This window comes from Salvelinus sp. IW2-2015, linkage group LG13 (genome assembly GCF_002910315.2).
Source record: "Salvelinus sp. IW2-2015 linkage group LG13, ASM291031v2, whole genome shotgun sequence".
In the NCBI taxonomy this organism is placed as follows: Eukaryota; Metazoa; Chordata; class Actinopteri; order Salmoniformes; family Salmonidae; genus Salvelinus; species Salvelinus sp. IW2-2015.
In genome coordinates this window covers 41,202,786-41,229,606 of record NC_036853.1, presented here as the reverse complement: position 1 = coordinate 41,229,606, position 26,821 = coordinate 41,202,786, and the positions used below count along the sequence as shown (strand labels likewise).

The 26,821-nt window shown below is 44.5% G+C and overlaps 1 protein-coding gene across 1 annotated transcript in view; it reads right to left on the bottom strand.

Moving 5' to 3' along the window:
- The window catches only part of LOC111971669 (ATP-sensitive inward rectifier potassium channel 12-like), a 47,263-nt gene extending 28,068 nt beyond the window's left edge, over nt 1-19,195 (bottom strand). Inside the window, exon 1 of the mRNA XM_023998520.2 lies at nt 18,917-19,195. The gene's annotated coding sequence lies outside the window, so the exon portion shown is untranslated. The remainder of the gene's footprint in view (nt 1-18,916) is intronic.
- Nucleotides 19,196-26,821: the final 7,626 nt, after the last annotated feature.

The following is a 26,821-nucleotide window of genomic DNA, read 5'->3' as shown; positions in this document are numbered from 1 at the left end:
TGTAACTAAGCAACTCAGGAACATTCAATGTCGTCTAAGCAACTCCAGTTTATATTTCACCTTGGTTTTAGGTTATTGTCCTATTGAAAGGTGAATTTTTCTCCCAGTGTCTGTTGACTGAGCCAGGTTTTCCTCTAGGATTTTGCCTGTTTAGCTCTATTGCATTTATTTTTAAATTAGAAAACTCCCTAGTCCTTGCCGATGACAAGCATACCCATAAAATGATGCAGTCACCACAGTGTTTGGAAATACATTCAGAAAGTATTCAGACCGTGACTTTTTCCATATTTTGTTACAGCATTATTCTAAAATGTATTAAATTGATGAGGGGGCGGGAAATCCCCCAAAAATCTACACACAATACCCCATAATGACAAAGCATGACAAATGCACATTTTTTGAAAAAAAAACAAAACAGATATCACATTTACAAAATTATTCAGACCCTTTACTCAGTACTTTGTTGAAGCTGTTTTGGCAGCAATTACAGCCTCAATATTTATTGGGTATGACGCTACAAGCTTGACACACATGTATTTGGGGAGTTTCTCCAATTCTTCTCTGCAGATCCTCTCAAACTGTGTTAGGTTGGATGGGGAGAGTTGCTGCACAGTTATTTTCAGGTCTTTCCAGAGATGTTAGATCGAGTTCAAGTCCAGGCTCTGGCTGGGCCACTCAAGGACATTCAGAGACCGTGCCCCGAAGCCACTCCTGCGTTGTCTTGGCTGTGTGCTTCCTGTTGGAAGGTGAACCTTCACCCCAGTCTGAGGTTTTGAGCGCTCTGGAGCAGGTTTTCATCAAGGATCTCTGTACTTTTCTCCATTCATCTTTCCCTCAATTCTGACTCATCTCCCAGTCCCTGCCGCTTAAAAATGTCCCCGCAGCATGATGCTGCCACCACTCTGTTTCGCGGTAGGGATGATGCCAGGTTTCCTCCAGATGTGACGCTTGGCGTTCAGGCAAAATAGTTCCATATTGGTTTCATCAGACCAGAGAATCTTGTTTCTCATGGTCTGAGAGTCCTTTAGGTGCCTTTTGGCAAACTCCAAGCAGGCTGTCATGTGCCTTTTACTGAGGACTGGCTTTCGTCTGGTAACTCTACCATAAAGGCCTGATTGGTGGAGTGCGCCAGAGATGGTTGTCCTTCTGGAAGGTTCTCCCATCTCCACAGAGGCACTCTGGAGCTCTGTCAGTGACCATTGGCTTCTTGGTCACCTCTCTGACCAAGGCCCTTCTCCCCTGATTGTTAAGTTTAGCCAGGTGGCCAGTTCTAGGAAGAGTCTTGGTGGTTCCAAACTTCTTCCATTTCAGAATGATGGAGGCCACGGTGTTCTTGTCAAGTCAATTGAATTTACCAGAGGTGGACTCCAATCAAGTTGTAGAAACATCTCAAGGATGATCAATGGAAACAGGATGCACCTGTGCTAAATGTTGAGTCTAACTCTAACCCTAATTTTGAGTCACAGAAATGTCCTTGATTTTGAAAAAAAGCTAAATAAAATTCCATTAGAATAACATCAATTTGATCAGAAATACAGTGTACACATTGTTAAGGTTGTAAATGACTATTGTAGCTGGAAACGGCTGATTTTTTATGGAATATTTACATAGGCCCATTACCAGCAACCATCACTCCTGTGTTCCAATGGCACGTTGTCTTATCTAATCCAAGTTTATAATTTTAAAAGGCTAATTGATCATTAGAAAACCCTTTTGCAATTATGTTAGCACAGCTGAAAACTGTTGTTCTTAATAAAGAAGCAATAAAACTGTCCTTCTTTAGACTAGTTGAGTATCTGGAGCATCAGCATTTGGTGGTTCGATTACAGGCTCAAAATGGTCAGAAACAAAGCACTTTCTTCTGAAACTCATCAATCTATTCTTGTTCTGAGAAATGAAGGCTATTCCATGCGAGAAACTGCCAAGACACTGAAGATCTCGTACGCTGTGTACTACTCCCTTCACAGAACAGGACAAACTGGCTCTAACCAGAATAGAAAAAGGAATGGGAGGCCCTGGTGCACAACTGAGCAAGAGGACAAGTACAGTAGAGTGTCTGGTTTGAGAAACGGACGCCTCACAATTCCTCAACTGGCAGCTTAATTAAATAGTACCCGCAAAACACCAGTCTCAACGCGACTCCAGAATGCTGGCCTTCTAGGCAGAGTTCCTCTGTCCAGTGTCTGTTCTTTTGCCTATCTTAATTTTTTCTTTTTATTGGCCAGTCTGAGATGGATTTTTCATTGCAACTCTGCCTTGAATGCCAGCATCCCGGAGTCGCCTCTTCACTGTTGAAGTTGAGACTGGTGTTTTTATTGAACCAGGCGACACACAGGTTAAAATATCAAAACAAACTCTGAACCAATGACATTAATTTGGGGACAGGCCGAAAAGCATTAAACATTTAGCTAGTTAGCTTGCACTTGCTAGCTAATTTGTCCTATTTAGCTAGCTTGCTGTTGCTAGCTAATTTGTCCTGGGATATAAACATTTGGTTGTTATTTTACCTGAAATGCACAAGGTCCTCTACTCCGACAATTAATCCACACATAAAAACGGTCAACCGAATTGTTTCTAGTCATCTCTCCTCCTTACGGGCTTTTTCATCGTTTAACTTATATGCTGATTGGCATCTAAACTTTCATAGTATTACCAATGAGATGGGAGAGGCAGGACCTGCAGCGCGCTCTGCGTCAGAAATAGAAATGACTTCTAAGTTATCCCTTGGCAACGCAGACGCTCGTTGACACGTGCGAGCAGTGTGGGTGCAATAATTGAATAACATGGATTTCTACATTTATTTTGCAACACTCGGGCACGCGAGGCGAGCAGTGTGGTCAGCCTAACATCAGTGCCTGACCTCACTAAACCACACAATTTTTCAATGCCTCATCGATCCACAGTAATTGCTTAATGGGTGCATGCTTATTAGTAGCTGGAATAACTAACTGATAATAACTAAATGCGTCAAGTGCAGTGTCTGGTTGCTCCTCATTACACAGAGTCCAGCAAATATTATTTACATCGTCAACACAGGAATCACTACAAAACCTTTGGAATTTTGGTTTTCCTAGATATGGTTACCATATTATGGTCACTACATCCGACTGATGTGGATACTGCTTCAGAGCATATTTCTGCAGCATTAGTAAAGATGTGAGCATTAAAAATGTGGATGATTTCATTCCTGTGCTGTTTGTAAATACCCTGGTAGGTTGACTGATAATCTGAACCAGGTTGCAGGCACTGATTTGAAGTTCAGCATTTTTTTGAGTGGACAGCTTGATGAAAGCCAGTCAATATTTCAGTCACCCAGAATATATACCCCTCTGTTGATATCACATGCATTTCACACATATTATCCAGATACTGACTCTTAGCACCTGGTGGGCTTAGCAACTTCCCACAAGAATAGGCTTTAGGTGAGGCAGGTGAACCTGAAGCCATATTACTTCCACAGGATTTTACATGATACCCTCTCTAAGCTTTACGTTTTAGTCAGTTAGATGCTCTTATTCAGAGCGACTTATGAGTGCATACACTGATACTTTTTTTCACACTGGTTCTCCGTGTATATCAAACCCACGAGCCTACTGTTGCAAGTGCCATGCTCTACCAACTGAGCTACACGGGACCGCTTTACAGGAATATCACTCTGAATATAAACAGCAACCCCACCCCCATTGGCATTCGTGTCTATTCTGAAGATGTAACCATGTATTGCTACCACGGTATCATCTAATTGCTTTTCAGAGATGGTCAGTATATGAATGTTATGTTACCAGCAAGTTATCGATTTCATGAACCTTGATACTTAGGCTACATATATATGTTACATGTGGGCACTTTTCAGGGATTCTTGATAGTTTTTATTGCTTTACTAGGAGGCGGTAGGTAGCCTAGTGGTTAGAGCATTGGGCCAGTTACCGAAAGGTTGCTGGATTGAATCCCCGGGCTGAAAAGGTACAAATCTGTCATTCTGCCCCTGAACAAGGCAGTTAATCCACTGTTCCCTGGTAGGCTGTCATTGTAAATAAGAATTTGAATCCGACTTGCCTAGTCAATTTCTTTTATCACAGGTAGACGTGACAGTGATATTTATGTTGGATGGTGCTGATGGTGCAGGGTGAACGACAACCCAGCGACACAATGGTAGGGATTATCTGAGCAGGGCTTGACTCACTGATAAATAATTGTCTCAACGAGGTCTTGAAATGTGCTTACAAGGTCCAGGCACCAAGATGATTTGGATGGACTCTGTAAAAGTTATGCCAACAGAGCTACCGTAGTCTTTTAGCCAGATGTGTAATGCTAGTAGCCTGCAGAATCTTTCGTAGCCAGCGATAGTACAGGTCCTGAAATAATTGGCCTATTTTGGAGTCTTTTAAAGCTAGAATCAGTTCTCTAAAATCCAGTTTCAGCAGTTCCGAGGTAGCCTTCCTAATGTAATCTGACCCCACATGAACTATGACAGCGTCAGCCCCCAGCAGCTGTCGTAGAATGGTAGGAAGCAGCCTTGTAATGTAATCATCCTCTAGGAAAGCACAAGGTTTTTGCGCCGGGATCCGATATGTTTCTCACCATAGAGCTGCCAATGATGACAGTAAAGTGCAGTCACAAAACCCAATCGCTATGATGAAACGGGCTCTCATGAGGACCGCCATAGGAAAGGAAGACCCAGAGTTACCTCTGCTGCAGAGCATAAATTCATTAGAGTTACCAGCTTCAGAAATTGCATCCCAAATAAATGCTTCAGAGTTCAAGTAACAGACAGATCTCAACATCAACTGTTCAGAGGAGACTGTGTGAATCAGGCCTTCATGGTTGATTGCTGCAAAGAAACCACTACTAAAGGACACCAATAAGAAGAAGAGACTTGCTTGGTCCAAGAAACACGAGCAATGGACATTAGACTGGTGGAAATCTGTCCTTTGGTCTGGAGTCCAAATTTGAGATTTTTGGTTCCAACTGCCGTGTCTTTGTGAGACGCAGAGTAGGTGAACGGATGATCTTCGCATGTGTGGTTCCCACCGTGAAGCATGGAGGAGGTGGTGTGGCGGTGCTTTGCTGGTGACACTGATTTATTTAGAATTCAAGGCACACTTAACCAGCAAGGCTACCACAGCATTCTGCAGCAATACACCATCCAATCTGGTTTGAGCTTAGTGGGACTATCATTTGTTTTTCAACAAGACAATGACCCAAAACATACCTCCAGGCTGTTTGACCAAGGAGGAGAGTGATGGTGCTGCATCAGATGACCTGGCCTCCACAATCACCCGACCTCAAACAAATTGAGATGGTTTGGGATGAGTTCGACAGCAGAGTGAAAGGAAAAGCAGCCAACAAGTGGTCAGCATATGTGGGAACTCCTTCAAGACTGTTGGAAAAGCCTTCCTCAGGAAGCAGGTTGAGAGAATGCCAAGAGTGTATAAAGCTGTCATCAAGGCAAAGGGTGGCTACATATGCTGGAGCACCCTCAGCACCCCTACTTCCCGTGTTTATGCCAGGGAGGTTTTCCAATGCCTTGCAAAGAACGGCACTGATTGGTAGATGGTTATCAATAAAGCAGACATTGAATATCCCTTTGAGCATGGTGAAGTTATTTAATTACACTTTGGATGGTGTATTAAAACTTGTTAAGGCTAGGGGGCAGTATCCTGAATTTCCACCTATCTGACGTGCCCAAAGTAAACTGCCTGTTACTCAGGCCCAGAAGCTAGAATATGCATATAATTTGTAGCATTGGATAGAAAACTCTGAAGTTTCTAAAACTGTTCAAATAATGTCAGTGAGTATAACAGAACTGATATGGCAGGCGAAAACACGAGGAACATCCATCCGGAAATCTTTTCTTTTGGAGGTCACAGGTCTTTTCAATGCCAGTCAATGGGCTATATATAAAAAAAATCATCCCAGATTGCAGTACCTATGGCTTCCACTAGATGTCAACAGCCTTTATACAAACAAGTAATAGTAGTCTTTCCAAAGGGAGCTCAACAGGAAAAGTAGGCTTTTGGCACGCGTGAATGAGGGCGCGCTCTTTGTTATTTTCCTTTCCTATTGAACACCGTTCATTCCGTCTGAAATATTATTGTTTATTTACATATTAGGGTACCTGAGGATTGTACAGAAACGTTGTTTGACTTATTTGGACGAAGTTACCGGTAGCTTTTTGGATTTCTTTATCTGCATGTTGAAGGAGTGGATTACTAAAGTCAATGGTGCCAACTAAACAGACTTTTTATGGATATAAAGAAGGATTTTATTGAACAAAACGACCATTCATGTTGTAGCTGGGACCCTTGGGATTGCAAACAGAAGAAGATCTTCAAAAGGTAAGTGATTAATTTAATTGCTATTTGTAATTTTGTGAAGCCTGTGCTGGTTGAAAAAATATTTTGATGTGGGGCGCTGTCCACAGTTAATCGCATGATATGCTTTCGCCGTAAAGCCTTTTTGAAATCTGACAACGCAGTTGGATTAACAAGGAGTTAGGCTTTTAAATGATGTAAGACACTTGTAAGTTCATGAATGTTTAATATACGACGCTGTAATTTGAATTTGGCGCTCTCCAATTTCACCGGATGTTGTCGACAGAACCCTAAGAGGTTTTAAAACACCCAGGCACTACAAAGATACAGGCGTCCTTCCTAACTCACAGGGATATCCCAATGGTGACTTTTGCAGAGTTTCATACCTATGATTGGAGACAACTGAGGATGGATCAACAACATTGTAGTTACTAACCTAATTGACAGACTAAAAAGAAGGAAGCCTGTATGAAATAAAAATATTCTAAAACATGCATCTTGTTTGCTACTGAAGTAAATCAGAAAAATTTGGCAAATGAAATTTATGTCCTGAATTCAAAGCATTATATTTGGGGCAAATCCAAAACAACATATCACTAAGTACCACTTTTCTTATTTTCAAACATGGTGGTGGCTGCATCATGTTATGGTATACTTGTCATCAGCAAGGACTAGGGAGTTAAGGATACAAATAAATGGAATAGAGCTAAGCACAGGTAAAATCCTCAAGGAAAATCTGGTTCAGTCTGCTTTCCAATAGACACTGAGATGCAAATTCATTTTTCAGCAGGACAATAACCTAAAATAAGGCCAAATATACACTGGAGTATCGTACCAAGACGACATTGAATGTTTCTGAGTGGCTTACTTACAGTTTTTACTTAATTTGGCTTCAAATCTATGGCAAGACTTAAAAATAGGTGTCTAGCAATGATCAATAACCAATTTGACAGAAATTAAAAGAATAATGTGCAAATATTGTACTATCCAGGTGTGTAGATCTCTTAAAGACTTACCCAGAAAGACTCACAGCTGTCGTCGCTGCCAGAGGTGATTATAACATGTACTGAATCAAGGGTGTGAATACTTATGAAAATTTGATATTTATGTATTTTCAATAAATGTGCAAAAAAATTCTAAACTCATGTTTTCATTATGGAGTTAGATATTGTGTGTAGAAGGGTGAGACAAAAATATATTCAGTTAATTTTGAATTCAGGCTGTAACTCAACAAAATGTGGAATAAGTCAAGGGGTATGAATATTTTCTGACGGCACTGGAGTTTAGTTTATTTAACTAGGCAAGTCATTAACTGCCTTGTTCAGGGGCAGAACGACAGATTTTTTTACCTTGTCTCGGGGATTCAATCTAGCAACCATTCGATTACTGTCCCAACGCTCTAACCACTGCATTGGAGTTGCCTAACAATGAACGTTTCTAAGTGGTCTAGTTACAGTTTTGACGTAAATCGGCTTGAAAATCTATGGAAAGACTTGAAAATGTCTGTCTAGCAATGATCAACAACCAACTTGACAGCGCTTGAAGAATTTCTTAAAGAATAATGGGTCCCGCATGAAATTGCATGCAGCTTATAGAGGCTTCATAAAGTCTTCATAAATACTATATAAGTGTAACAAATCTATAATCGTATGCCATGCTTTAAAGGGTTCATAAATGTTGCATAACTGTGTGACGTAACCCACTTTGTCAAATATGACATAAACCTGTGCTTTATAAAGGGTGGCAAATGCATCGCTTAATAAAGGCCTTATAAAATCATGTTAAATTGAGGCTTCACAAAGCATTCATAACCCTGTCATGCATCTTGGTAGAGCATTGCAACGCCAGGACATTGGGTTCGATTCACGGACCACACGTACGTGAAAATGTATTTACGCATGACTTGTAAGTCACTTTGAATAAAAGTGTCTGCAAAATTGTATATCTTATAATTCAGAAAAACATTTCTAGGATGGCCCAACCTCTTTCCCTCTTGGGTAAATAGTCAATATTGGACCTGACCTCAACTTCCCCCAAAATGCTGTGCTGCAGGATGACACACACTAAAGTGCAGTCATGCACAGCAAAAAAACATTGGGAGGACCTTTTAAAATCTGTTTAGATTTTTTGCCTACTTCTGTTTTTTCCCAAATTCCGTTTTCTTGGTTTAGTTTCTCCAGGTTTCGGATTTCCCCCATTTTTTTCTGGTTTACCCCATTTTTTCACAAACATTTAATAGAAAAACAACACATTTGGATTCTTTGTTCACAACAATGCTTAAACCACATCAGGTGATGACTTTTGAGGTCTAAGAGAGTTTAGTTGCCCTGTAATTCAGGGAGCATGCCCTGCACTGTTTGGTTAGCAGGTTTTCTGTAGTGCAGCTAGTGCATGTGATGTGATGCTGCTGCCAGTGGAATGGGTGGAGTAAAATGTCAGCAACACTCAGATTATTAGTATTATTCAGAGCTCCATGAAATGACACCATGTATACATTCTACATACCCTACTGAGTATTCACATACTTTTACTACTGCACCCAGAATAGTTCCTGCTTTAAGTAAATATACAAGGGCACAACTGTTTTTTATCATGAATGGTTAGACACTTCTACTATTATGTGGGAGGCTTTTATATGGAACATTTCTGAAATTCCTGACCCGGAAGTACTTTTTTAGCGTTGCTAACAAGACACTGATCATGTGATGAGTTCGCAAATCAAATGTCCTGTATTGTGCTGTTAACCTTTATTGTAATTTAAATGAGTTTGTAGTAGTTAAGAGTTGAGTTAGATTACATACTGTAGCTACCTCAATCGTTATTTCTAATAATTTGTGACTTCAAAGTAATTGCTAGCTAGCTCAGCTAAATACACATCCCCCTAGATACAGCCATGTCTCAGTCACATAAGATTTGTAAATGAAAGAGGAATATACTAATTGAATGGAGTTACCCATCTTCTCATGTACTGTAGAGTTTCTGGCACAGCACAGAAATGCCTTTATCCAGATGGTGTGACAAAGGCATTTCCTAACAGACCTGCTAACCTTCTTTGTTGTTACTTTAAGCTTGGAACCAACATGCAGTACCTCCAGCTTGGAACCAACATGCAGTACCTCCAGCTTGGAACCAACATGCAGTACCTCCAGCAGGAAGAGAGGCAAGAACCATTCGTCCTCCAGCTCAGGGACAAGCTGCACTATTCACAGTGTAATGTTCAATGTACACTACATGACCAAAAGTATGTGCACACCTGCTCATCGAACACCTCATTCCAAAAGTATTCCATTAATATGGAGTTGGTCCCGCCTTTTCTGCTATAACAGCCTTCAATATTCTGGGAAGGCTTCCCATTAGATGTTGGGACATCGCTTCAGGGACTAGTTTCCATTCAGCCACAAGAGCATTAGCGAGGTTGGGCACTGATTGATGTTGGGCGATTAGGCCTGGCTCGCAGTTGGCGTTCCAATTCATCCCAAAGTTGTTTGATGGGGTTGATGTCAGTGCTCTGTGCAGGCCAGTCAAGTTCTTTCACACCGATCTCGACAAACCATTTCTGTATGGACCTCGCTTGGTGCACGGGGGCATTGTCATGCTGAAACAGGATAGGGCCTTCCCCAAACTGTTGCCACAAAGTTGGAAGCACAGAATCATCTAAAATGTAATTGTAGGCTGTAGCATTAAGATTTCCCTTCACTGGAACTAAACGGGCCTTGCACGAACCATGAAAAACAGCTCCAGACCATTATTCCTCCTCCACCAAACTTTAAAGTTGGCACTATACATTGACTTTATAGTAACGACAGCATCACATGATATAACACATACATAAATGCCTTATAAATGACCAAAGGGGTCTGACTTTAAATTAAGTGCAGCATCATGCGATATAGAGTCGTCATGGATGTGTTGTGAATGATCGAAGGGGTCTCACTTCAAACTAAGTATTACAGGACACTACATAGTGTCAATAAATAGGCAGTTAATGTTAGGCTGATTTATGAAGGTTCTCTCATGATTCACAGGTTACTGTAGGGTGTGAGAGGTATTTAAATGGGTTGATGGACCTGCAAAGCTTGCGTTTGTGTGTGTGTGTGTGTCAGAACCAAGTTGATTTGGAGTACCACCGCACCAGATATTCCTCTTCTGTTCCCATGGTGGAGACCAGAGATTGATTACAACCTGTTACAATGGTGCCAATATTTTGTGGCTGATCTTTCAGCAGGGGAGTGGGTGAATGTGTCAATGACACGACTGGGCTCAACACTGCGCGGCATGGCTCCTTTTTGTTGTGTGCATGTTTGTGCACTGGGGAACATGTACCTTGGTTCCAGAAGAAAGACAGTTTCAATTTCTTTAGGTTGGGGGTTCAAGGTAAGTGTTTCTTGGTGTAACGTTGTCCGCAGGCTATTGAACACACAGCACAAACTCAGCAAAAAAAAGACACGTCCCTTTTTCAGGACCCTCTTTCAGAGATATTTGGATTTTTACGAATTAACAGCACATATCTTCATTGTAAAGGGTTTAAACACTGTTTCCCATGCTTGTTCAATGAACCATAAACAATTAATGAACATGCACATGTGGAACGGTGGTTAAGACACTAACAGCTTACAGACGGTAGGCAATTAAGGTCACAGTAAACGTACGACACTAAAGAGGCCTTTCTACTGACTCCGAAAAACACCAAAAGAAAGATGCCCATGGTCCCTGCTCATCTGCGTGAACGTGCAAGGAGGCACGAGGACTGCAGATGTGGCCAGGGCAATACTGTGAGACGCCTAAGACAGCGCTAAAGGGAGACAGGACGGACAGCTGATCGTCCTCGCAGTGGCAGACCACGTGTAACAACACCTGCACAGGATCAGTACATCCAAACATCACACCTGCGGGACAGGTACAGGATGGCAACAACAACTGCCCGAGTTACACCAGGAACGCACAGTCCCTCAATCAGTGCTCAGACTGTCCGCAATAGGCTGAGAGGCTGGACTGAGGGCTTGTAGGCCTGTTGTAAGGCAGGCACAAACCCACCGTCGCTGGACCAGACAGGACTGGCAAAAAGTGCTCTTCACCGACGAGTCGCAGTTTTGTCTCACCAGGGGTGATGGTCGGATTCGCATTTATCGTAGAAGGATTGAGCATTACACCGAGGCCTGTACTCTGGAGCGGGATCGATTTGGAGGTGGAGGGTCCGTCATGGTCTGGGGCGGTGTGTCACAGCATCATCGGACTGAGCTTGTTGTCATTGCAGGCAATCTCAACACTGTGCGTTACAGGGAAGACATCCTCCTCCCTCATGTGGTACCCTTCATGCTGGCTCATCCTGACATGACCCTCCAGCATGACAATGCCACCAGCCATGCTGCTTGTTCTGTGCGTGATTTCCTGCAAGACAGGAATGTCAGTGTTCTGCCATGGCCAGCGAAGAGCCCGGATCTCAATCCCATTGAGCATGCCTGGGACCTGTTGGGCCATTCCTGTTGGGCCATGGTGGAAGAGTGGGGTAACATCTCACAGCAAGAACTGTCAAATCTGGTGCAGTCCATGAGGAGATGCACTGCAGTACTTAATGAGCTGGTGGCCACACCAGATACTGACTTACTTTTGATATTGACCCCCCCTTTGTTCAGGGACACATTTTTCCATGTGTTAGTCACATGTCTGTGGAACTTGTTCAGTTTATGTCTGTTGTTGAATCTTGTTATGTTCATACAAATATTTACACATGTTAAGTTCGCTGAAAATAAACGCTGTTGACAGTGAGAGGACGTTTCTTTTTTTTGCTGCGTTTATAAGCCTGGGATATCAACCATTCAAAGTTGGCCTTAGTGGGAGGGACCATAGACTTCTATGGGAGTGACCTTACAGAGTAAAGTATTTGTCATCGTCACTACTTAACAGTCCAAAAGTCCTAATTATTGCTAAACCCTGCACATTTCTACAGTTTATCTTCTTAAACTTATTTTAAACCTAACCCTAACTAATGAAGGCCAAGTTTGATGTGTTGGTCCACCAGACCGTTCGCGCATTTGGGTAGAAGTGTCTGGGAAAGAGATTAGGTGTAATGTGACTAACTAACGCCCTCTCCTGTACTCCCTGTTCACCCACGACTGCGTGGCCATGCACGCCTCCAACTCAATCATCAAGTTTGCGGATGACACTACAGTGGTAGGCTTGATCACCAACAACGACGAGACGGCCTACAGGGAGGAGGTGAGGGCCCTCGGAGTGTGGTGTCAGGAAAATAACCTCATACTCAACGTCAACAAAACAAAGGAGATGATTGTGGACTTCAGGAAACAGCAGAGGGAGCACCCCCCTATCCACATCGACGGGTCAGTAGTGGAGAAGGTGGAAAGTTTTAAGTTCCTCGGTGTACACATCACAGACAAACTGAATTGGTCCACCCACACAGACAGCGTTGTGAAGAAGGCGCAGCAGCGCCTCTTCAACCTCAGGAGGCTGAAGAAATTCGGCTTGTCACCAAAAGCACTCACAAACTTCTACAGATGCACAATCGAGAGCATCCTGTCGGGCTGTATCACCGCCTGGTACGGCAACTGCTCCGCCCACAACCGTAAGGCTCTCCAGAGGGTAGTGAGGTCTGCAGAACGCATCACCAGGGGCAAACTACCTGCCCTCCAGGACACCTACACCACCCGATGTCACAGGAAGGCCATAAAGATCATCAAGGACAACAACCACCCAAGCCACTGCCTGTTCACCCCGCTATCATCCAGAAGGCGAGGTCAGTACAGGTGCATCAAAGCAGGGACCGAGAGACTGAAAAACAGCTTCTATCTCAAGGCCATCAGACTGTTAAACAGCCACCACTAACATTTAGCGGCCGCTGCCAACATACTGACTCAACTCCAGCCACTTTAAAAATGGGAATTGATGGAAATTATGTAAAAATGTACCACTAGCCACTTTAAGCAATGCCACTTAATACTATGTTTACATACCCTACATTACCCATCTCATATGTATATATACTGTACTCTATATCATCTACTGCATCTTGCCATCTTTATGCAATACATGTACCACTAGCCACTTTAAACTATGCCACTTTATGTTTACATACCCTACAGTACTCATCTCATACGTATATACCGTACTCTATACCATCTACTGCATCTGCCATGCCGTTCTGTACCACCACTCATTCATATATCTTTATGTACATATTCTTTATCCCTTTACACTTGTGTGTGTGTGTAAGGTAGTAGTGTGGAATTGTTAGGTTAGATTACTGTTGGTTATTACTGCATTGTCGGAACTAGAAGCACAAGCATTTCGCTACACTCGCATTAACATCTGCTAACCATGTGTATGTGACTAATAAAATTTGATTTGATTTGACTTGACACCATATTTATAAGCTGAACGTCATTAAAAGCGGGACTGAATAGGGTCCAAATATTGTACAATCCAGTTGTGCCCATAGTTCATAGCTTGGAAGCATTATCGTCTAATTGATTGGGTTTTCCACCGCCGTGCACAGAAACCTGATTGGTTCGTTAGGAAGGTGTTCGCTCCAAGGTGCTCGGAGGCTTGTGACTGGCCGGCTGGTGTGGAAACTGGCAGGTTTGGGGCAAAAACTGTGAAACGGGAGGGAGGGAGAAAGGCGGTTTACATGTGTGTGCTGCTATTGCTGTAGACTAAGAGGGAAAGAGAGCACAGCACTGGTCTTGATATGTTGTCAGATGATGTGAGGTGATGACAGATAGTAACAGACACACGCTAATTTAACTGTCCAAAAAAACACCTACAAATTCTATTGAATATGGAGAAATGTGAGGTGGCAAACTCATTAAATGTTAATTGTATGAAACAGAAACAGACATTTTACAATGATTTTAACTTCTGTGAAGGTCTCAAATATTTTGTCGCTGTATGTAATGAATTCCACTTACGTTTGTGAGTATCTGAAAAACCTGTCAAGTAAATACTTGTCTATTCGAACTAGTAATCATTATCTACAATGTGTTATTGCAAATGCCACTGTAAATGAAAGACATTCAGAAAAAGCTCATGGAGTAAGTTTTGTCCTGAATCAGATACACTCCAAATAAACCACCTTGTTGATCTCAATCTATACAGTGATTCAGTAATCATACATTTTCACCAGATGAACAACTAAAACTAAAAAGTACAATAAATGACTAAATAGAAGCATGGCTGTTTCTGTTGAGCCATTGATTTGAACTGAATCCCCATTCAGACTAGCTGACACCTAGGAATAGACACAATTATGAGTATGCGTGCACTATAGGATTGGACCTCAAAACGTGTGTATTACAGGACGCAATTGTGCATATAGTGCTGGTATAAGGGATTTTAAGGTACTTATTTCAACTTCTGACGTAATTGACAGCCATTTGCTTATTTCAGTGATCGAACGAAATAGTGGTGAGTGAGTAATAATATTTGGTAAAGAAATACTGTAAATAAATCTTGTAAAATATCAGTAATAGCAAATGAGTAGGCTATCGTTGTAACGATCGTCGTTGTAACGGCGTTCCTCCTCCTCTTCATCCGAAGAGGAGGAGTAGTGATCGAACCAAGGCGCAGCGTAGTGAAATGACATGATTTATTGAACACGATGAAAAAAAAACTAAACTTGCATAAACAAGCAAAACAAATAACGATGCAGACAGACCTGAACGACGACTTACATATAACGTGAAGAACGCAATGAACAGGAACAGACTACATAAAACGAACAAACCGCAAACAGTCCCGTATGGTGCAAACATATACACAGACACAGGAGACACACCCACAACGAACACTGTGAAACAACCTACCTAAATATGACTCTCAATTAAGAGGACGCCAAACACCTGCCTCTAATTGAGAGCCATACCAGGCAACCTTTAAACCAACATAGAAACAGACAACATAGATGCCCACCCAATCCACGTCCTGACCAACTAACACATACAACAAACAACAGAAATAGGTCAGGAACGTGACATAACCCCCCCCTTAAGGTGCGAACTCGGGGCGCACCAGCACAAAGTCTAGGGGAGGGTCTGGGTGGGCATCTGACCACGGTGGTGGCTCAGGCTCCGGACGCTGTCCCCACACCACCATAGCTCACCCGCTTCTGTATCCCCCCCACAATGAACACCTCCAACTAAACCCACCTAAATGAAGGGCAGCATCGGGATGGGGGCAGCACCGGGGATAAGGGGCGGCAGCTCCGGGCTAGGGGCGGCAGCTCCGGCTGAGGGACTCTGGCAGGTCCTGGCTGAGGGCCTGGCAGGTCCGCTAGGCTCTGGACTGGCTGAGGGACTCTGGCAGGTCTGGCTGAGGGACTCTGGCAGGTCCTGGCTGAGGGACTCTGGCAGGTCCTGGCTGGACGGCTCTGGCTGGTCCTGGCTCGCTGACGGCTCTGGCTGGTCCTGGCTCGCTGACGGCTCTGGCTGGTCATGGCTCGCTGACGGCTCTGGCTGGTCATGGCCTGCTGAGTGGCTGGTCATGGCTCGCTGCGGCTCTGGCTGATCCGGTCTGGCGGAAGGCTCTGGCTGATCCGGTCTGGCGGAAGGCTCTGGCTGATCCGGTCTGGCGGAAGGCTCTGGCTGATCCGGTCTGGCGGAAGGCTCTGGCTGATCCGGTCTGGCGGAAGGCTCTGGCTGATCCGGTCTGGCGGAAGGCTCTGGCTGATCCGGTCTGGCGGAAGGCTCTGGCTGATCCGGTCTGGCGGACGGCTCTGTAGCCTCATGGCAGACGGGCGGCTTTGGCAGGCTCATGGCAGACGGGCGGCTGCGGCAGGCTCATGGCAGCGGGCGGCTTTGCAGTCATGGCAGACGGGCAGTTCAGCGCCGTGGTTGCAGACTGGCAGTTCAGGGCGCGCTGGCAGACGGGCCTCAGGCGCCGCTGGCAGCACGGGCATTCAGGCGCCGTGGGCAGACGGCAGTTCAGCGCCGCTGGAGACGGGCAGTTAGGCGCCGCTGGGCAGACGGGCAGTTCAGGCGCGCCGCTGGGCAGGAGCGGGCACACCTGGCTGTGGAGGGAGACGGAGAGAGACAGCCTGGTGCGTGGGGCTGCCACAGGACCCACAGGCTGGAGAGACCTACAGGAGGCTTTGATGTTAAAAGGCACCTGAAGGACCGGGCTGTGGGGGAGTACTGGAGCTCTGGTGCGCAGCCTTGGCACCACTCCCCCAGGCTGGAATACTACACCAGCCCGTACCCTCAGAGTGCAGGCACAGGTTGAACGGGCTGTGGATGAGCACTGGAGATCTAGTGCCTACTACGCGCACTTCTCTTTAGGCTCCACTACACAATTTGCCCGGTACGAGCGGAGCGTGGCATAGGACGCACTGCACCCTCCCAGCGCTCGAGACACAGCACGCAGAGCCGGCGCAGGATACCCTGGACCGAAACTGCGACCGGAGACCAGACACGCTGAGCAGGCACAATATGCCCGGCTGGATGCCCACACTCCACATGACACTTTCGGGGGCTGCTCTATAGCGCACCGGGCTATGGGACGCACTGGCGACACCGTGCGCTTAACCGCATAACACGGTGCCTGACAGTGACGCGTTGCTTATAATAAGCACGAGGAGTGCGCTCAGTCTGCTACCTGGCTTAGCCACACTCCTCCTAGCCCCCCAAAAAAATTCTGGGGTTGCCTCTCGTACCTGTCCCGCTGCCGTGCTGCCTCCTCAATCGCCCCGTTCAGCTTTCGCTTTCTCCAGCTCAGCTTTGGGGCGGCGATACTCCCCAGCCTGTCGTCCAGGGTCCTCTCGTTCAAGATCTCCTCCCATGTCACTAGCCTGGGATCTCTGCGGTTGCTGTCGCTGCCTTTTTCCCCGCTGCTTGGTTCTGGTAATTTGGTGGGTGGTTCTGTAATGGCGTTCTCTCCTCCTTTCATCCGAAGAGGAGGAGTAGTGATCGAACCAAGGCGCACCGTAGTGAAATGACATGATTTATTGAACACGAGAAAAACAAACTAAACTTGCATAAACAAGCAAAAACATAAACGATGCAGACAGACCTGAACGACGAACTTACATATAACGTGAAGAACGCATGAACAGGAACAGACTACATAAACGAACAAACCGCAAACAGTCCCGTATGGTGCAAACATATACACAGACACAGGAGACAACCACCCACACGAACACTGTGAAACAACCTACCTAAATATGACTCTCAATTAGAGGAACGCCAAACACCTGCCTCTAATTGAGAGCCATACCAGGCAACCCTTAAACCAACATAGAAACAGACAACATAGAATGCCCACCAAACTCACGTCCTGACCAACTAACACATACAACAAACTAACAGACTATAGTCAGTCGAACGTGACAGTCGTAATGTGGAAGAGAGGAGGACCAAATCGCTGCGTGGTATGTATCCATATTTATTTGAATACTCTTCAAAACGAACAAAACAATAAACAGAACGAAACCAACGACGCTACAGTCCTGAACATGTGAACATAGAAAAAACAATGAACGCACGAACAGGAACAATCACCCACAAACAAACAGTGAAAACAGCCTACCTTAATATGGTTCCCAATCAGAGACACTGACAAACACCTGCCTCTGATTGAGAACCATATTAGGCCAAACAATAAACCCAACAAAGAAACACAAAACATAGAATGCCCACCCAGCTCACATCCTGACCAACTAAACAAAGACTAAACAAAGGAAATAAGGTCAGGAACGTGACAATCGTTCTGCTTTTAATAGTGGGGGGGGGAAATGCATGATACATCAACTTTATTTTGATTATTCATCTTTCAAGGCGCTAAACAAAACAAGTATATACTATTATTTACTCAAAATATTTGGATCAAACAGCTCCAAAACCATGAGAACTATTCAATAATGTTGTTCCTGGGAGAAATTTAAACAAAAATTTAAACATTTAAATGTTATAAATGTTCAATATATTTTACTTGACACAAAAAATATAAACATTTCTCCCAGGAAGAATATAATTTCTCCAGCTACTGATAATGATTGCCTTTGAATCATTAATTCCTAGTATAATTGTCTAGTTTAGACTGTTTAGTGAGAGGAGAATGACTCTTTACTAATAGCCTAGATATCTGTACCTGTATGTGACTATGAATTCAAGCTTTGTCCTTGTCAATGGTCTCAGTGTGTTCCCATTAGTCCCTTGCAGGTTCAGAACAGTTTTACAACAGCTTAAGCATTGGCATGTTGCCCCAGGTTCAATGCGTTATGTCCCAGATAAACAGCAGGTAGACAACCTCATCTGTGCCTGCTGGTGTGGTTCACACCGTAGCTGCTCAATACAGTTGCTAGGATGCCAGCAGCGAACCATACCGGAGATATGAATATCCATACTGTTCTCTTAGACTCCTCTCTGACCCTTTACGGCCCTCAGAACAATATGCATGTTTATCATAACATGATTATAAACGTGTATGTCTGTACAACAACTTATTTTAGCAGAGAATGTAGGCTACATCCAAAACGTCAGTTGTCAGATTTTCAGGGTAACTAATCTGCACTAGACAGCTGTTGAAGAAATAGGTGGTGATTTAATTCCATTACAGGTGTCAATCAATGCCAGTCTGATCGTCCAGCTGCTTACCTTGTGATGATCCCTATTTGTTCCAGTTAAAGTTCCCTTTCTCCAACTGCTCTGGTACAGAGGTTTTCCAGTTCCCCTTCTGCTCGCTAAGGTTCTTTAGCCAAACTGTAGCATGTTCTCTGCTGGGTTCTGGCTAATTCTCTTCAGATCCTTTACGGGTAGAACCACTCCATCCGAGTGGGGCAGAACCGGAGAAACCCGCTGAGGTTCTTCATCTCGATCAGTCCCGGCCGTCACTGGTCTCTTTCGCCGTTCAGAAAATGTGTCTACACAACGAAGTGACAGGACAGGGACCGTATCGCTGCACAACAAAACACCTGTNAGGTTTTCCAGTTCCCCTTCTGCTCGCTAAGGTTCTTTAGCCAAACTGTAGCATGTTCTCTGCTGGGTTCTGGCTAATTCTCTTCAGATCCTTTACGGGTAGAACCACTCCATCCGAGTGGGGCAGAACCGGAGAAACCCGCTGAGGTTCTTCATCTCGATCAGTCCCGGCCGTCACTGGTCTCTTTCGCCGTTCAGAAAATGTGTCTACACAACGAAGTGACAGGACAGGGACCGTATCGCTGCACAACAAAACACCTGTTCCACCAAGACGCACTCGATAGGTGCCCTGGGTTCTTTCTGTGTGCTCTCGTTTTCAGGTATATGGGAAAATTGGGAAGGGAAGTAGCCCTTTGGAAAGGACCAGAACCCCCAATTGTAACCTCTCTAGGTAACAATTTTATGCAACAAAAAAAAGCATAATATTCCAGTCGGAACAATCTTTGGGGATCTCTTCCTCTCTGGAGGGGTCCACTCGTTTAAATCAACGTTTCCCCCAACCTTGTCCAATCCATACAGTCACCCCCCGCTTCTTTCTGTCTATCTCTGCTATCTGATCCAGTTCTGCTGCAGTTCTCTCTTGCGCACTCACTGCCCCCTCTCGACCTCCCTCTCTCTTTCTCTCCCTTTCCGTCTGTGTCAATGTAGTTGGCATTTGCAGACTATGCGCTCGTCCGCTCCCGAAGAACTGCGTTGGCACTGAGAGGCAGCCTCATGCTCAGTGTACACAAACAACTGAACACACATTAAGTAACACATTTGCAATGACCTTAACACCATACATAGACATTAATTATAATATTGCAGAGTCCAAAACACACAAGTTTATACACAAAAAATACGCAGTCCATTACCTGCACTACCTGCTGCTGTAGTCATACATGTGTTGGTTGATTTCTTGTTGCCAGTTTAAACTTACATAGATTGCAGATGTTTGTTTGTGTATGTGTGCGTGCATGTGCATATGCATTTTTGTTATGCCACCACCTTGAAAACTGTCTTGGGGTTAAGGTGGTGTGGTCTTGTTCTATTAATAACTTACAGTAATCAAACACGAGGGGTTGCGCTGTATGAGAGTGAGTGTGTGTGTGTGTGTCTATGTGTGTGTGCGCATGGGTGTGTTTGTGTGTCAGTGCTAGGAGAGCTGTATCTGGTAGTAATCCCAGAGAGGCAACTGACTGGTAGTCTGGATTATATACTGTGAGGAGCAGATTGTTCCACTGACAGAATAGGGCCCTACAACACACACACACAAAGAGAGACTAATAAATCATACCTGATCTCACAGCGTAATTCATCATAATCTCTCGAGCATCACGGTGTGTGCGCAAGTGAGCGCACACATGTGTTTGTGTCTGTGTGCGAGATAAGGGGCAAAGAGAGAAGGAGTGAGAGGGTATCTACGTAAGTATAGGACATGGAGTTGTGACACTATTGTGTGTGCAAACTTGCCTTGGAAAATATAATATGCCGTACCGGCTATTTCAAATGTTATTTTGCTCACTGCATGTACTTTTTTGCATGGGGAAAACCAAGCCCAGTCGTGTGCGTCCAATCCCCTGCACCCTTCTCCTTGTCTGCTTCCTAGCTAGCCCGTGTCCACCCCTAGCTATACCCTTTCAACCCCTCTACCCCCTGTCCTGCTGTCTACTCCCACACCCCTGCCAACTCCCCCCCCCCCCTTACCCTCGTCTGCCTCCCTATCCCCTGTCCGCCCCCCTGTCCGGGCGATCTCTGTGGATGATCTGACCTTTCTGGCTCAGTGGGGAGTGTTTGGGAGGTGAGGCCATATCCCAAATAAAAATGTACTCACAATTGTTACACAACCCCCCCCCCCCCCCCCCCCCCCCCCCCCCCCCCCCCCCCCCCCCCCCTGTCCTCCCCTCTGACCCCCTCCCCCCCGCCTGCCCAGGAGTTGTTCAACTAGGCAACGCAGTCTTTCGAACAACGGGGGGTGTTTAGTATGCCGATAACCATACCGAAAATAACAGTGTCCAAAATCTTGACCAACCCCCCCCCCCCCCCCCCCCCTTATGTAAGAGTGAAAGGGAATGCTGGAGAGCACAACACCAGCTAGAATACAGTAAGGTTTCACATCCAGTATTGTCCCTGAAAAAGTTACATTTTCAAAATGCCTCAATGTGGTAAGGAGAGCATGTGGCGGTAAGCAGCATTGCAATTACAATTCTTGTGTCAAATAACATTATGATAAAGTCAAGTGAATTGTAATTTTGAAATCGCAAGAATTGGTCGAGGCTTTTACATTAACGACTTCACTGGAGAATGTTGAGCCTTTATGAAATGCGCATCCTGGATGATAAACCATCAAGCATGTTTTGAGATTTGATGGGAGCAAGACAGATGTTTTACCGAAATTGGAAATACGGTTTTAGTGGGTGCACAGATTTGTATTAGTCATTAACACGCACAGAAAACCCACCTGTGCTCCCCCTCCCCTCGCTGTGCAGGGTTAGACTAGTGAAAGTGATTTAGTGGTTACACAGAGAGCATATGCACACAGCAAGGCATGGTCCTCTTGCGTCATTCATCACTCAGTTGTGCCTAGGTCATTCTCAGATTGTTGCTATGACGAGGTACACCTATGCTGCTGGGGAAAGTAGGACACAGGATGCTTCCCAAATGACACCCAATTTCATATTTAGTGCACTATTTTGACCAAGGCCCATAAGGTCAAATACATTTTACTTGTCACATGCAACAGGTGTAGACTTAAAGTGAAATGCTTACTTACGGGCTCTTCCCAACAATGCAGAGAGAAAAATCTAAAATTGTAGAAAGATAAAAAAGAATAAATACACAATAAGTAACGATAACTTAAAATCAAATTGTATTTGTCAGAGGCGCTGAATACCTTACAGTGAAATGCTTACAAGCCCTTAACCAACAATGCAGTACATTTTTATTAAAAAATTCTTAAGGAGCAACAATAAAATAATAGTAGCGAGGCTATATACAGGGGATACCGGTACAAGAGTCAATGTGTGGGGTCTCCGGTTAGTCGAGGTAATATGTACATGTAGGTAGAGGTAAAGTGACTATGCATGGATAATTAACAGAGTAGCAGCAGCGTAAAATGAGGGGTGGGGACAATACAAGTAGTCCTTGTAGCCATTTGATGAACTGTTCAAGAGTCTTATGGCTTGCCGTGCAGTAGCAGAGAGAACAGTCTTGACTAGGGAGGCTGAATTTTTTGGGCCTTCCTCTGACACCGCCTGGTATAGAGGTCCTGGATGATGTACTGGGTGATGTACTGGGCTGTACGCACTACCCTCTGTAGTGCCTTGCGGTCGGTGGCCGTGCAGTTGCCATACCAGGTGGTGATGCAACCAGTCAGGATGCTCTCGATGGTGCAGGTGTAGAACTTTGAGGATCTGAGGACCCATGCCAAATATTTTGTCTCCTGGGGGGGAATAGGCATTGCCGTACCCGCTTCATGACTGTCTTGGTGTGTTGTCAGTGATCAGGCCTACCACTGTTGTGTCGTCAGCAAACTTAATGATGGTGTTGGAGTCGTGTTTGGCCACACAGTCATGGGTGAACAGGGAGTACAGGAGGGGACTAAGTACACACCCCTGAGGGGACCCAGTGTTGAGGATCAGCGTGGCAGATGTGTTGTTGCCTACCCTTATCACCAGGATCCAGTTGCAGAGGGAGGTGTTTAGGCCCAGGGTCCTTAGCTTAATGATGAGCTTCATGGGCACTATGGTGTTGAGCGCTGAGCTGTAGTCAATGAACAGCATTCGCAAATAGGTGTTCCTTTTGTCCAGTGGGAAAGGGCAGTGTGGAGTGCAATTGAGATTGCGCCATCTGTGGAGCTGTTTGGGCATTATGCGAATTGGAGTGGGTCTAGGTTATCCGGGAGGATGCTGTTGATGTGAGCCATGACCAACCTTTCAAAGCACTTCATGGCTACCGCCATCAGTGCTACAGGGCTGTAATCATTTAGGCAGGTTACCTTCGCTTCCTAGGGCACAGGGACTATGGTGGTCTGTTTGAAACATAGGTGTTACAGACTCGGTCAGGGAGAGGTTGAAAATGTCAGTGAAGACACCTGCCAGTTGGTTCGCGCATGCTTTGAGTACACTTCCTAGTAATCCGTCTGGCCCCGCAGCCTTGTGAATGTTGACCTGTTTAAAGGTCTTGCTCACATCGGCTACTGAGAGTGTTATCACAGTCGTCCAGAACAGCTGGTGCTCTCGTGCATGCTTCAGTGTTGCTTGCCTCGAAGCGAGCATAAAAGGCATTCAGCTCGTCTGGTAAACTCGCATCACTTGGCAGCTTGCTTCTGGGTTTCCCTTTGTAGTGCGTAATAGTTTTCAAGCCCTGCCACATCTGATGAGTGTGTAGCCGGTGTAGTAGGATTCAATCTTAATGCTGTATTGACGCTTTGCTTGTTTGATGGTTTGTCTGAGGGCATAGATTTCTAATAAGTGTCCGGATTAGTGTCCCGTTCCTTGAAAGCGGCAGCTCTAGCCTTTAGCTCGATGTGGATGTTGCCTGTAGCCATGGCTTCTGGTTGGGAATGTACGTACGGTCACTGTGGGGACAACGTCATCGATGCACTTATTGATGAAGCCGATGACTGAGGTGATATACTCTTCAATGCCATTGGATGAATCCCGGAACATATTCCAGTCTGTGCTACCAAAACAGTCTTGTAGCGTAGCATCCGCCTCATCGGACCACTTCCATATTGAGCGCTTCACTGGTACTTCCTTTGAGTTTTTGCTTGTAAGCAGGAAAAAAGAAGGATGGAGTTGTGGTCATATTTGCCAAAAGGAAGTCAAGGGAGAGCTTTGTATGTGTTTGTGTGTGGAGTCAAGAGTTTTGCCACCTCTAGTTGCACAGGTTACATAATGGTTAAAAAAATATATATTTAAAGTCCCTGAACACAAGTGCATTCTTGTTTGCTTATGGTCCTATGCAGCTCATTGAGTCCGGTCTTACGGTTTGTGGTGGTAAATAGACAAGCTACGAACAATATAGATGAAAACTCTTTGTACATAGTTTGGTCTGCAGCTTATCATGAGTTGTTCTAACTCAGGCGAGCAAAAACTAGAAACGTCCTTAACATTAGAGATCGCACACCAGCTGCTGTTAACAAAGAGAAACACCCCTCCCACTTGTCTTACCTGAGGCTGCTTTCCAATCTAGACAATGCATGGAAAAACCTGCAAGATACTGTATATATTATCAATGTCCTTGTTCAATCGAGACTCAGAGAAACAGAATATTATAGTTCTTCAGGTCCCATTGTGTAACGGTTTTCTTCCTGGGATGAAGGAGAGGACCAAAACGCAGCGCGGCTAGTGTTCAACATGATTTAATAAAGAATAATTTTGAACACTACAAACAACAAAACAATAAATGTGAAAACCGAAACAGTCCTATCTGGTGCAGAACACAAAGAYAGAAGACAACCACCCACAATCCCCAACACAAAACAAGCCACCTAYATATGATTCTCAATCAGGGACAACGATTGACAGCTGCCTCTGATTGAGAACCATATTMGGCTGAACACAGAAACAGACAAACTAGACACACAACATAGAATTCCCACCCAGCTCACGTCCTGACCAACACTAAAACAAGCACAACACATAAGAACTCTGGTCAGGACGTTACACATTGATAGAATAGTCTCAATCAAGAGTTAATCCAGTTTGTTCTCCAGTAACTGCACATTCGCCAACAGAACACAGAGCAATGGTGATCTATTTGTTTGCCAACGTAATCTTGTTAGGAGACCGCCACGCATGCCTCTTTTTCGCTGTCTCTTCCTCTTTCGAGTCCCAGGGATTAGGGCTTGGTCCGGAGTAAGCCAAATGTTCAGAGCTTCCGAGTCATTGAAGTAGAACTCTTAATTCAAATCGAGGTTAGTGATCGCTGTTCTGATGTCCAGAAGCCGTTTTCGGGCATAGGAAATGGCAGACACATTTTGTACGAAAAAAAGTTAAGATCTTAAAACAGCCCGTAAAACCCGTAAACGGGCTCTCCAGCGCCATTCTTGGCATCAGAGCCATAGGTCAACAGTAGTCCACTATGTAGGGAATATGCTACAATTTGGGAACTGCTGTGTCTAAAAAAAGGTTAATAGCTGTCAAATCCTTGGTTCCTCTGTTCTTGTTTCCTCAATTCCTCTCAAAGCTCATAGAAGGAGGTATTAGGGAGGGACCTTGAATCCTACAATGTTCTTTGAAAAAACATGGACAAAGGAGGCAATGATTAGACAGATATTAACATTTTCAGACACAGCCAAAGTCTCAGTGAGGAACATCCAGCTGCACCTGTGCTCACATGATTCTCCACCTGGTTGTCTGATCTTCTGACTTCGGTAATGTCAGCGTTGTAAGTGAAACAGTGAAGACCCACACAATAGTGCGTTTGAAATTTAAAAGCAATGTTTCTGCGTTTGCGGAGACCGCATTCATGGTAAACACGGCATATGTCAACTCAATCGGAAATTCCCTTAAAATGTTTATCGCGCTACAACGCAGATCTTCCTCGCTATGGATTTAATCTAGCCCTAAATCAGTTTGGATGCCAGGCTACTTATCATCCTCAGTGTCAACAACAGCACTGCCGGAGACATTAGCAGTCAGTCCATACATGTGTGGGACTTAGAGTTGAAGTCGGAAGTTTACATACACTTAGGTTGCAGTCATTTAAACTAGTTTTTCAACCACTCCACAAATGTCTTGTTAAAATTAACAAACTATAGTTTTGGCAGGTCGGTTAGGACATCTACTTTGTGCATGACACAAGTCATTTGTCCAACAATTGTTTACAGACAGATTATTTAACTGTATCACAATTCTAGTTGGTCAGAACTTTACATATACAAGTTGACTGTGCCTTTTAACAGCTTGGAAAATTCCAGAAGATTATGTCATGACTTTAGAATCTTCTGATAGGCTAATTGACATAATTTGAGTCAATTGAAGGTGTACCTGTAGATGTATTTCAAGGCCTACCTTCAAACTCAGTGCCTATTTGCTTGACATCATGTGAAAATCAAAAGAAATCAGCCAAGACCTCAGAAAAAAATTGTATACCTCCACAAGTCTGGTTCATCCTTGGGAGCAATTTCCAAACACCTGAAGGTACCACGTTCATCTGTACAAACAATAGTACGCAAGTATAAACACCATGGGACCATGCAGCCGTCATACCGCTCAGGAAGGAGACGTGTTCTGTCTCCTAAAAATTAACATACTTTGATGCGAAAATTGCAAATCAATCCCAGAACAACAGCAAAGGAACTTTTAAAGATGGAGGAAACAGGTACGACAGTATCTATATCCACAGTATAACGATAACCTGAAAGGCCGCTCAGCAATGAAGAAGCCACTGCTCCAAAACTGCCATAAAAAAGCCAGACTACGGTTTGCAACTGCACATGGGGACAAAGATTGTACTTTTGGGAGAAATGTCCTCTGGTCTGATGAAACAAAAATAGAAATGTTTGGCCATAATGACCATCAGTGTTGTTTGGAGGAGAAAGGGGGAGCCTTGCAAGCCGAAGAACACCATCCCAACCGTGAAGCACGGGGGTGGCAG